At 33.5% G+C, this 13,997-nt stretch overlaps 1 long non-coding RNA gene across 1 annotated transcript; it reads right to left on the bottom strand.

Moving 5' to 3' along the window:
• Positions 1-7,761: 7,761 nt before the first annotated feature.
• Positions 7,762-9,634, bottom strand: LOC145074276 (uncharacterized). Its single transcript, XR_013691774.1, has 3 exons — positions 8,900-9,634; positions 8,442-8,725; positions 7,762-8,108 (listed from the first exon to the last, which is right to left on the bottom strand). It is a non-coding gene; the product is annotated as an uncharacterized LOC145074276 (long non-coding RNA).
• Between the last annotated feature and the right edge of the window lie 4,363 nt (positions 9,635-13,997).

The raw sequence follows: 13,997 nt of genomic DNA, 5'->3' as shown, positions 1-13,997 counted from the left end.
ATTGTACTCTGATATTTTGATGGGATGTACGGTTTGGCTTTTGAGAACATGGTTGCAATGTGTTATGGTGTGAACAAACAATGTTTCTTTTTATTTAGACAATGTTTTTATTTATTAATGTTTTTCTAAAGTAATATCAAAAAAAAAAAATTGGGTCGTTACAGATTGGTTAAGAATTAGTTATACATTCATACAATAGTTAAGGTTTATATATGAACCTAACTCATATATATATATAATCCAACCAAAACTTCCCTGACCTTACATTATCCTACTAATAACTGAAGAATGGAATACACGACCTACTGCTGAAACCAACAACCTCACACACAAACGCACAATAGAACTCCAAACCAAATCCAAACAAACAAAGGATAACCTAGCTTATACATCAACACAGCTCTAAAATCCATAAAGTTTGAACAAAGGAACGACTAAACATACAACAACAGGACTGCTTTAATCCAAGTGAATGTTACGGGCCAAATCGTAGTCTTACATCACTCTCGACCTATTTCAGCCAACGGTCTATTCCAACCACATAAATGATGTGGTCCTCCTACGGTCTTACAACACTTTCGATCTATTTCATTCATATGAATGTTATCTTCCTCCCACAGTCTTACAACATTTCCGCAATTGTCATGGGATCGCTCATGGTCTTCTAAACAAACCTACAAAGAGAGAAACAGAAATTGGCATGATATGGACCCCTAGTCTAATAGACCCTATCAGGTGTTTGATCTGTGCTTCAAAACCGAAAGCCTTTATCAGACAAGAACAAGAAGGGAGTCCTTCACACAACCATCAACCTAAACCTAGACACTAACCCAAACTTACACCATTGCCGATGCTTCAAACCCTCAGACGAGTTAACCTTGAATCCTCAACTTCTATTTCCTTGATCACATATGGCTGCTGAACATCATTCCTTTCATAAGCTTCATTCCTACCAAACACTCGAACCTTCTACCCTTTGTTGTCAAATAAGAAACTTGGGGATGACATGCACCTTCAAATCCTTTAATCCGAGAAATGATTTTCCCCGTTTGGAATTGTCTAGAATCTGATGACTCTAAAACCATTCAAAACTCTAAACTAACTCAAAACATTACCACTTGGTTCTAATAACCACACCTAACATCACCAAGCATAAGGGAATCTAAATTCTTCAAACAAAACTCAAGAGCTCTAGCATATGACTACAACCCATAAAAACAAGACCCAAAGAGTTCCAACACACATTTATAACCTCACTATAACAACAATCCAACCATACATAATCATTCAAGATAGATCCAAAGTTGACATGATCAATACCATTCAACATATCATCTAAGATTACAACTGAAACAACGAAAACATAAATAAAAGCAACTAAAAAACCAAGGATTATTGTATCCTACCGAACTGAAGAATCTTCTACTCAAATCCCGACACTTGGGACTCTAGTTGTCCCCTGTCACCCATCAGGCAGTTGCCAAGCTAAAGGTGTCGAGTCCAAAATTATCCCATCCGATATCAGAGGACAATAAACCATACTATGGTCTAGCCGACTGCGAGAGAAGCATACTCTTTCCTCCCTCGGACTACATTCTTGGTTGTAATAACCCTCCTAACCACATCTGAAACATCCAAAAACTGGCGCCCGACAACTACCCTGATGAGTCTCCAAATCCAACTCTGTTTTCCTGGTTGCCTCCACCAAACCTAAAAGAGTCTTATAACTCGCGATACTCATGTGCTCCTGGATCTCCATCCTCAACATATCATGGTAGCGAGCCATCCTTATTTCCTTTGAAGCCACATACTAAGGAAAAACATCAATCTCTCTATGAACATGGTGTTGATCTCAGCCACAATCTTCGTAGTCTGCTCAAGTGCCAAAAACTCCCGAGCTAGCTATTAAAACTGAATTGACGGCGTAAAATCCCTCTTGGATTTGGTGAGGAAATCCTCCCATGACAAAGACTCAACCGCATCAGGTTTAAGCTCTGGACAACTTCGCACCACTAATCCCTAGCTCTGTCATGAAAAATACATATCACAAATCTGACCTTGGACTTCGTCAGACAAAAGCTGACATGAAAGGCATTCTCTATATTGGCAATCCAATGCATACTGATGATCGACTCCCTACTCCGATAGAAATGAGGAGCTCCACAAGCATCAAACTCCTTGACTCTACGACCCCATGGAAAACTATCCTCTAGGCGCTCGTCCACCACTACGATTAACTTTGACAGTACCAATCAACATATGCAAATCCTCTCTCATAAACCTCAAAATATTTGCAACTATGTTGTTGCAAAAATGCCTCTCACACAGATATGAACCTTCAACATGAAAGGTCGCCATACTAAATCTAAAAGATAATGAGAACTCATCAAAATCAATGCACACTGCAAACCCACACTATGTATACTCGCCGATTCCAAAAACAACTCGTCGAGTCCCCACGAGCAGATCTCCTGCTCGCTTCCAAATCCTCCCCAGAGCATCTTTTTTTGAGGATTTGGGTTTCTGGGACTATTGCTACACGCTAAATTGCTAATTCTGCATGCAGATACGAAGGGTTGGACCTCCAACACTTTAACCCCTCTCACTCAGTAACAGTTCATCTGACTTGCCGAGTTTGAAGAACAACTCGTCGAGTACCAGGAAATATTCATAGGAATCGCCGAGTTGTTCATCCAACTCGCCAAGTCTAAGGCCATCTTCATAGAACTCGCCGAGTCCCTTGACCCATTTACCATATAGACCAAATCTGAGACATGCAACGCTTCAAAACCATAGATCTATGTTCCTAGGGCATGCTTATCACGTAAAGTTGCAAACTTTACGTGCATGCATGGCCCTACAAGCTCCAAAAGGCAAATCCAAGCTTTTTATGAGGTCATACACTCAATGGGTACCTCAATCACTCCAACCACAAAAGCTTTATACTTCTAATACGTCCATAATGTCTAGATCTAAAGTCCTTTCGGATCATTAAGCACAAACACAAGGAGTATGGTGTTTTAGGGCTTGAAAACCACCAGTTTAGGGACAAAAGGGGTATCTAAAGAACTAGTGATCAAGGTAGGGGCTTTTCTACCTGAATGGAAGCCTCTTGCAGTGTAGATTCCGGATCTACCTCCCCTCCTTGTACACTACAACCTCTTTCTTCTTCTTCTAAGCTCCAAACCTTCTTCACAAAGCCAAAATCACTCTCAAGAACAAAATAGGGGCTAGGGTTTCGCTCTTCGGCTCTTTGGAAGTGTTAGGGACAAAGGAGGTCAAGTTAGAGCGTTTAAATAGGGTGCAAACAACCGGATTAGGGTTTTTGCCCAAACAGGGTCTACTTGCCGAGTCCAAGAACCGACTCGCTGAGTCCAAAGTTCAGTCCCCACGTCTTATCCCGCTCCTACTCAGCGAGTTGGTCCATCAACTCACCGAGTCCAAGGCAAAAATGCATTATCCTAAAAATGTTAATTACAAGGAGTATGTACCGAGAACCAGGTGCTACACTAATGTATAAAAACAAAAAAATCTCCTCCTTACACATTGTAAAAAACGTAAGGTGCTCCACCGCCTCAATACTAACTCCAATCCCATATAGGCTAGACTTTTAAAGATTGATCTTTAGACCAAAAGTCGACAAAGACAGTGTAATGGAAGCATAATTTTTGTAATATTCTAAGATATACAATCCCCCAAGAATAGAGTATCATAAATATATAATAAATATGATAAAATTACACCACTACAACCAACCTTTTATCCTGTGTAAAAATCGGTCAAACTCATATCTTCAAATGCCACATGAAGGCCTCCATATGATAAATGAAAAGGGAGAAAGTGGATCTTTTTGATGCAAGCCCCTTCGAAGATTAAACTTTTTGGTAGGACTACCATTTACTAGGATAGAAATGCGAGAAGATTGCAAACATACTCTAATCCAACTAATCCATAACGATCCAAACCCTAAAAATTGCATTATCTGTTCAAGATAATACCAACTTATTGAGTCGTAATCCTTTCAAAATTGATATAAAAATCAAATATGTTTCTTATTTTTCTTATACTGATCAATCAGCTCATTCAACATTAAATATCTGTTAAAGATTTGATAATTCCTGATAAAAACATGTATGTTTTATTTTACATTAGGAAATTTTATTTATATATCAAATGTTATTTTAAATTAGATAAATTCTCTAATAAATAAAGGGTTTTTTTTGCCACATGTCTCATTCTTATTCATTTTGCCACATGGTATTTTCTAGAATTTTTTCTTTTCCACTTTTCATTTTATTGTAATTTTCATTTTATTAAATTAAAATTCCACATTTAATATGTAAGTTAATATATATATATATATATATATATATATATATATATATATATATATATGTAAGGTATTTATTAGAAAGACTTTATATATATAATGTATTCAATGTATTAAAACCTCATTAATTCTAATAATTCAAAAATTTTCTTATTTTTCTAATAAATTCAAATTCTTAAATTTTTGAAATTTCATATATATATATATATTTTTTAAATAAACTCATATAATACATGAGTCTCACACCTAGTAAAATAATAATTTAGACTTTAACTTATTATTTTTTATGTTTATAAGCATATTGATATAGATTATGAAATAAAGTTTTCTTATACTAGTTTTTTTATTTGGAAACTTTGACCTATAATCATCTAAAAGTTAAGTTCAAACGTAATTAATATTTTATATAAATAATAAATTATGTGAAATAATTTAGTTATTGTGGTAGATGTATTGTTTTCATTATGTTTTTACGATGTTGATCTTAGAAAGTCTTATACCTTGAAGTAAATACTTGTGTCAAATAATTTCTGACAAATAAACAAAATTATTCATGTTATGTACTTATGTAAATGAAGTAATTCTCTTAAAAATGTTTTTCAAATTAAGGAATTATTTTAGATAGAATTTACAGTTAATACTTAATAGTTTATTTTTACCAAAAGATAATGCTAACGGGCGGCAAAAGGAAAGTTCCTAATAATTTTCATGTAATGGACCTCGCCCATAAGTCATTTATACATATCAAAAACTTTCTTCCCGTTCCACAAACAAAATATTAATTAATTGAATTTGGATATTTGCGTGTTTTTATAATAATGTGGCCAGAGTTTCACAACCTCCTACCACCTTCTCTAATAAAAAAAATATGATACTTTAACTTTTATATATCGTTAATTTACTTAATTGTATACCTTAACAAAACGGTAATTACATGTAATAGCTCACAGAGAGAAAAAAGAAGTTTAATATATTATTTGTTGAGATTTTTACATTTATCAAATTTAAAAAAAAAATTATAAAAAAAACTTTATATATTGGGTTTTCTTTATCAAACTTCAACTTATCTTCTTTTTTTTTTTTTTTTTTTTTTTTTTTTTTTTTTTTTTTTGCATTTTTTCATTTTTTTCGGAAAGACCCTAAATTTATTAATTATTTCTAGAAAAAACTTACATTTTACAAGTTTTTTCGAAAAAAAATAACTATTAACATGGTCCGATCGAAAAAAAATGAAAGAATGCAAGGTCTTTTTTTTTATTTAACTTGAGAAAAAAAAAGACATAATATAAATAATTACAAATCGTGATTGCTCGAGAAATTGTATTATTTAGGAGGAGGAAACTTAAATTTTTGTAACATGTATCTTAAGAAACTCTTTCGCTTGAAAGTTATATCAACAATTTCAGCTAGCTAGTCTAGTACACATAAACTTTACCAAATGGTAAAATCAAAGAACCATAAAAGTAAACCACGATCCCGTATCATAACGATATATTCTACTTTTTATATTGTAATGGGTTTGACAATATTAACATCATTTATGATGAAAAAACTATCCATATGCATCTATCATTATCTTTCGGTGATTGTTTTACAACTTGTCAGGTAACAATCATGTTGTCACTCTGAATATATAGACAATTTGTCAAAATCTACATCGTATAACCAGGAAATTTGTTCAAGAGAAAGAAACATTATTGGTTTCACAAAAGTCTATCCATTCTCACCAAAAGAGTGCATGGGAATACTGCTCTTGTATTAAAACTATTTTTTTAAATCAAAATAACCAGGAAATTTGTTAAATAGAAAGAAAAGTATAACTTTATTCTATTATTGTTAAGATGGGATGAAAGCTCCAAAGTACGATTATACACACACAATTTTGGAAGTTAAATATGAGAAAAGGGTTAGACTTCAAAACAATTTCATTAATGGTAACTACTATGAAATGACCATTACTTATTGAATGGTTACATTGTTGATAAAACTCCAACAAGAGAGGAGAGAAAGAAGATGAAGGAATGAAAATAAAGACATCTAGCATGCTCCTGAATGCACTTGCAAAGTAAAATCAGTACATTAGTCAAATAAGGACAAAAGGGTTTCTAGCCCAGTGATATTAAATATTATCGTTCTTAAGGTTAAGGTTCAAGTCTTATCGTTGACATAAGTGCAATTAAGGAGTGGTTTATAAGTAAATTAGATTTGTCGTTCAAAAAAATAATTTTGGACATAAGTGAATTAAAGTTTAGTTTAGGAGTAGATTTGTCGTTAAAAAAACATTACTCAAATAAAGCTCTATCCAAAATTAGAGATGATATATTAAAGAGGTAAAAACTTCAAACCAAATTTCATATGGTATAAATGTCTTTCAACCAAAATACATTTTGGTACAATCATACTTGAAAAATACATTTTCGGTATTAAAATCTTGAAAATACCAAAAACTATTAAATTCTTGAAAATTTTGAACAATCTTTAAATTTATTTTCTTCAACGAACAAGTAATAAAATACATGGATCCCAACACTCCCAAAGGTTCAAAATTTCAATCTCCAATGAAGTCTCAACTCCAATAGTCTTAGAAAAGGTTCCTTACGTGAGATGATCTATTAGTTTTCATTTCAATGGTTCGAGTCTAGAACCTTAAGCTAAAACTCAACTCTGTTGATTGGCTAAAAAATCATTTGTTGGCTATTCCCTTGTAATTTTTGTTAGTTTTCTAGCATGGTGTCGTCTTATTCTAATAAAAAATATGTTTATTTTTCTATTGAAAAGTGTCGTACTATTAAAAATCCTCATCATTTCTAATAAATGAAAGTTTTTGCCACTTGTCATACTCATTCAATTTGCCAAATATCATTTGTGGTTATTTTAAATTAATTTTTTTCCCACCATTTTATGAGTTTTTCTATTTTATTAAATTTCGTATAATATTTTAATGTAATAATAGTAATAAATGTAGTAATAAGTGAATATCATTCTCATTAATGAACTTACATTTTAATTTTAAAATTCCTAAAATTAAAGCTCATTAGTTTTTTTATTTATTTAAATTATTTGTTTAAATTTAAAAGATAAAAAACATCTTCATTATAATAATTCATTATTTTTCTTATTTTCTTATAAATTCAAAGTTCTTAAATATTTTGATATTTATATTTAACTTTTTCTTTTTAAATAACTCATATAATATACGAGTCTCACAACTAGTTAATATTATATTTCACCCACTTGTCAACATATTAATTATTCATTATAAATTTCTCATTTTAATTACATTAAATTAGTTATTGATTCTTCATTTTAAATTTTCTCACTTTAATGATATTAAATTAATAACATTAAATTAAAATTTTAAATTAAATTAATACAAATTATAAGTTGATTTAACTTCACGTATTTATTTAAATCAACGGCTAGAATTTTATATAACTAAAAAATGTCTCTTAGGTTATAATTTATTTAAAATAATTGATTACTGATTTTGATTTTTTAATATAAAATTTTCATTAATTTTATAACTATAGTTCTTAGGGTTGTAAACTAAAATAATTATATATAAATACTTAGGAAAAAAAACAATTAAGTCTAGTTGAACATGGATTCCAGACGTCAGACATCAGACATGTGTCTCTTCCAAACTAATCCACTCACATCTTCATAATCTGCTTTAACCATAAGATATATTTCTTTGTTTGCCAAAAATAAAAGTTTGTGCCAAGATCTGGAAACGGAAGATGATTTTTTTTTACTGCAGTCATCGGATACACACAACCTGTGGGATGGATTTGAAAACAAAAAATGATTTTAAAAAATGTTTTAATGGCTTAAGAAAAATAGTAAACAAGACCCGTAACCCGTTTATTGCTTGAAAAGGGCTTAAGAAAAACGATTGTTGGGTTCATGAACAGGTTTAGATATAACTTATTAGGGAAGATGACACTGTAGCACGTTAAGGTTTCATCATTTGTCCGATTTAGTCACTAAATTAATTTTCTTGCGCATTAGACCACTAAACTCATATTTGACCTGTCAATTAAATCATTTTTGTCAAAATTAACCGGTAACCAGGTCACAAAGCTAATGTAGCATTTAATAATTAATTTACCTTTATTATTTGGCAGCCACGTAATTTAATGGAAGTGAATTACTTCTTGAATTGGACAACTTCAATCCCCCGAAATCTTGAATTTGGCAAACAATACCCTCTCCGGTTCCATTCCCGATTTATCTAACATTTCCACCTTAAAATACTTGAACTTTCCTAAAAACCGGTTGACCGGCGAAATCCCACCGGAGCTACTCCGGCTTCTAGAGCTCCGGAATCTTGATCTTTTAAGTAACAATTTTTTAGGAAACATTATCATTTGTCTCAGTTTAAACATGATGAACCTGTAAATCAAAAAAAAATGTCTAATGAAATCTCCTCTTTGCTACCTGCAACTCAAAATAATGAGTTTAAAAAAAATAATCACCACTACCACTACAGTCTACCACCGCTGTCCACCACAAAATTCGGAGACTCAAAACAATGACCCTTCAAGAAAAATAATGCAGATCGATTACCTTCAACATATTGCCAATAAATCCTTTTTTGCACAATGTAATCAAAATGCCTTTCTCAAAGAAACCCATATCTAGATCGATGCTAATGAAGAAGATTAGTTATCACCATCATCCACCACCCAGATCGATCGCTGATGAAGACAACCACCGTGAAATTGAAATCGATTTGGACTCTGAGTTGTTGACGATGGGAACGAATCCACCATCGTGAAACTGAAATCAAATATGGATGTCGAGATCTGGAAGGAATCTACCACCCTTGACGATGAGAAGGAATCCACCATCGCGATGTTAACAAGAACTGATTTGGTGGCTCCTCAAGATCGATTGTAACAATAACTTATTGTAATCGATCGATTACACAAATCGATTCTTACATCAAGAAAAGTAAAAAACAAAGAACGTAAATTGATTTGGTGGCTCCTCAAGATCGATCGATTACAACAAAAACTTATTGTAATTGATTGATTGCACAAATCGATTCTAACATCAAGAAAAACAAAGAACACAAAACTAAATCCATATCGTCTTCGGCTTATGACGGGTAAATCCATATCCATCACTTTCCAATCGTAAATTCATTATGAACCAACACTAAATTAGGGTTTTCGACGACACAGACGACACAGTTTAGGGCGATATTGGCGCTCTTTGTGGTGGTTTTGGGTGGGCGATTGTTGTTTACGGTGTTTGGGTATGTGGACTCGTTGGTGAACGAAGAAACGAAGGGATGAAGAAAACTGTGATTTGTTTTCTTTTCTTTGCTTTTTCTTTTTGGTTTATGTATTTATTTAATTAATCAGGATATTCCTGCCACGTAGGCATTTTGACCGGGTAACCTGTGAAAATTGAGCAAAATGACCAATTTAACAGGTTAAACGTGACTTTAGTGTCCTATTGCGCACAAAATTAACATAAGTGACCAATCCGGGAAAAAACAAAAACTTCGTTGTGCTACAGTGTCATTATCCCAACTTATTACTGGGCTGGTAAAACAGCTTGGGAAAAACGATTATAATGATAGTAAACAACCTTGGAAAAATTGACCAATGGTTGGTAATAAAATAAAAACGATTATATAAGGATTTTATGGTTTAAAAAAGTTCCCTATTTGATTGGTGAACTGTTAAATGTGATTTGAATAAATAGTTTGGGTTATCTTCTTTGTTGTGAATGATTTAAAGATAATTTCTCGAGATAGCTTCTTATTTATTTGTAGTGCTAGTGTTTTGATATTTTTTTATTCATAATACTTCGAGTAACAATGATATTATGGTTTATGAATGCTAGTGTCTTATTGTTTTTTTGTCACTAGTAACCACTTATGTATCAGAACAAATATGTCTGTTCTTAATGGTTTTGTAAATTATCAAAATTATTTTTGATATGAATTTATGTTTGCATCACTAAGTCTAATGGTTTTGTATTCTCATTGCATCAAAATTATTCTTAATTTGAATGTTAAACGGGGTTCCCCGTTACCCCGTTGGGACACCCGCAGATCCGATAGTGTTTGGTAAACGGGTACCCGTTGGGAATCGGGTCGGTGACGGGATCGATTTTCATATTCGAGGATGGGGCGGGATTACCAAAACCCGTCTCAAACCCGCCCCGTTGCCATCCCTCGTTTATTGTGTTGGGGCTTAAACCAATTATATGGTCTAGTTTAATGGGTATAGAGTGATAAAATGAAATGTTTTTTTTAAGGTATTCACTTATTGTGGCTTAAAAAATGATAATACAAGTTGTTTATCGATAAAAAATAAATAAATAAATAAGACGGTCGGGCTTAAATAGGGTTCGAGAAAATAGATGACATTGGGTGTATAAAACTGAATATTTGAATAATATGAGGGTGTTTAGCAAGCTTCAAGTTTTTAACTTCTTTTTAGAAAAAAAAAACAAAAAAACTATATTAAATTTTAGCTAAAACAAAATGTTTCAAATCTAAAAACAACTTCAAGCTCGCTAAACACCCCCATGCTAGTCAGATCACTTCCGACTTCTAGATACTCACTACTACCTTCCAGCTATTTTTAAAATCAATCACTTATTTTAGTTAAGTCATTTTATGTAATTTTACATATTTAAAAGTTTTCAATTACTTTTGTCGAATACTCATACAAATAAAAATACAGCTTCCAACTTCTAGATAAGAAATTAATTATCTTCCTACTTTTTGTGCCTAATATCCTCCTACCTATTTTAGATAGTGACAAGTGTCATTTAATTTGATTTAAATTTGAATGAAATGTTAAATTTTTACACTTGTCATCATCTTAAATATGTAGGAAGAAAATTAGAAACAAAAGGTAGGAGGATATTTAATTTCTCCTTCTAGATACTCACTACTAGCTTCCAACTAATTTTGCTGAACACGCGCTATGTCGATAAACAACAAAGAAAAGAAAAAACAGCTAATGAAAAACTTTTTACCGTTCAAGAAATGCAAAGATGTAGAATTAAATAAATAAGACATCCAAATGACTTTATATACTAGCATTACAAATATTTCTAAATTCTAAACATACTATAAAACCGGTAACAAATAAAAAACATTCATAATATATTGTTAATTTTAGAGCCAAAGGGTTTCTAAGCATCTTCGACTATACCCTAATTGGTAATCATTCTATTTACATCATTTCAATCAGCCTATCTACCTTGCTTGCATTCCACATCAATACCCGATGATGAAGAATGGAAACCAAAGAATTCTTAGATAACATGTACACAGGTTGAATAGCAATTATAAAAACGTTGTGACCTCATCTATATACATATCATCCAAAAGGCACTTCAATGCACATCTACAATCACTTATACTTAATAACCAACACATACATATATAATCAAATTGAACATTGCATGTGACATATAACTAAGAGAAGATGAAGATGATGATGAACGATATGAACAAAATTGGAACAACCATAAACTGATACCATGTTAATGATCGGACTTTGAGAAACATATGAATTTGTAAGAGTCTTATTGATTGAATGAATCAATGACATGGCTACTCATCTAATAAATACATCAATTTACAGAAGCTGGAGAAAGATTAACTATCTAACAATAATCTAAGACAAACTACCAGAATGCCCTTGGTTAGTTAAGCTAGAATAACTAACGGTATTTATGAAGCTAACAAGAAAGTCTATACGTTCACTTGGAGAACTTTTGAGATAAGAGAATACTTTGAATTTGAGGTTTACAAATCATTTAGAAGAAGGAGAGTTGATTGATCTGTTGATGATTGCATCACAAATTAGTTCATGTAATTGCATGTAGAAAAGAAGAATGTTATAATTGCATATGTGAATTCATTCTACTTGTTAAGAAGGTACAACAAATATTCTTGAGTCTTGACTCAACCAATTCTTGAAGAACTCCATGTGTAACAACTTTGTCACCTGTCCCAAACTTTATTGCGGTTGAAACACCAAATTTTGTGAGGGTCCAACGTATATGTGAGGGTCCCACGTATATCAGATACCATTATAGATGAAGCATCCAACTCATGTTTTGGAATGAGAAATAAATATATACAATGGCATAGTTAATAAGTATGAAGGATTGAAAATGTGGGAATATTCATCTAAGTGTGAAATATGAAGAAAATATTTTAAAAAGTGATATCACATTTTAAGTATCATGTTCAAATTTTGATGGCAAACTGGATTCCAGTTCCCAGATAAGATTTTGGTGGATAATATGAATATAGAAAGTTAAAGTAATTCATTAATGGAACATGATAAGATTGCAAGAAATATAAGTAGGTATCAAAGCTGTAACGCCCCAAAAATACCGGTTAAAAATTTCATTTTTAATTTAGGTTAAAACATAAAAACATCATTTCAAAACATTCATAATAATAATTCATGTCTGAAAACCGGTAATGTCATAGTAATAATTCAGAGTACATCCCAGAGATCCATAGTGCGGAAAACAAGAGTGTGTGTGATATGTCGCTACCGCGCCGGCTCCTTTCCCTTAGCTGAAGAGGTACCTGAAATCAAAACTGAAAACTGTAAGCACGAAGCTTAGTGAGCTCCCCCATAATACCTCATACCATACAAGCATACAACATACAACATGAAGCTAGGATTTACGGGCCTCGCCCACACCCACGAAGATACGGGCCTTGCCCACACTCCGCTAGCCAGAAGATACGGGCCTCGCCCACACTCTACTATCTGGGAGATACGGGCCTAGCCCACACTCCATTATCGAAGAGATACGGGCCTTGCCCACACTCAACCGCTGCCCATAATATACAAGTATCACACAGACAACAAGTATAGACAACTTTATCATACTGGCACATATCATAATCAGCTCAACCAAGAGATACGGGCTCGGCCCACACTCTAATACTAACGTTTTGTCTATACAGGCCGGCCTTGGTGCCTTAGACCCGTTCCTACTGGAAGGAAACTCACCTCGAAATAGCTGCTGGCCTGTGTGAGAATTGACTGTCTACTGCTGCTACTGCTGCTCCGGAAATCCTCCGGCTATAATTCCCACAAAACACTCAATCAAACACCGCTAACTGACCCTTGGGTAAAATGACCATTTTACCCTTGATCAAGTAAAAAGACAAAGCCAGAGTCAACTTTCAGTTGACCCGACTCGCTGAGTTGGCTCTCCAACTCGCCGAGTCCCTATCCAATCGATTGTCCTGCAACCCGTCTCTACTCGTCGAGTTGGGCGTTAACTCGACGAGTTCTCCTTCTAAACTGATGTCCAAGTCCTTCATCCTACTCGTCGAGTTGTATGAACAACTCGTCGAGTTCATCTTCATCCGATGAACACTTTATGTTGTGACTCACCGAGTTGTATGAACAACTCGCTGAGTCTGTTCTTGATCTAAGAAGATTGCCTTGAACTCGCCGAGTCAGGGCATTGACTCGCTGAGTTCCTTCATGGGTGAGTTCGGCTCCCAACTCCCCGAGTCCACCCAGGACTCACTACTCTACTCGACACAACGAAAAGGGGACAAACTCGGAGACTCGCGACTCGACTCGCCGAGTCAGATGAGCGACTCGCCGAGTCTGCTTCATGCAAAAGCCATATACACGATTTTGCTTGAATC

This window comes from Lactuca serriola, chromosome 9 (assembly GCF_051521515.1).
Source record: "Lactuca serriola cultivar US96UC23 chromosome 9, Lser_US96UC23_V15, whole genome shotgun sequence".
Classification (NCBI taxonomy): Eukaryota; Viridiplantae; Streptophyta; class Magnoliopsida; order Asterales; family Asteraceae; genus Lactuca; species Lactuca serriola.
This window is presented reverse-complemented; position numbering and strand designations above follow the sequence as displayed.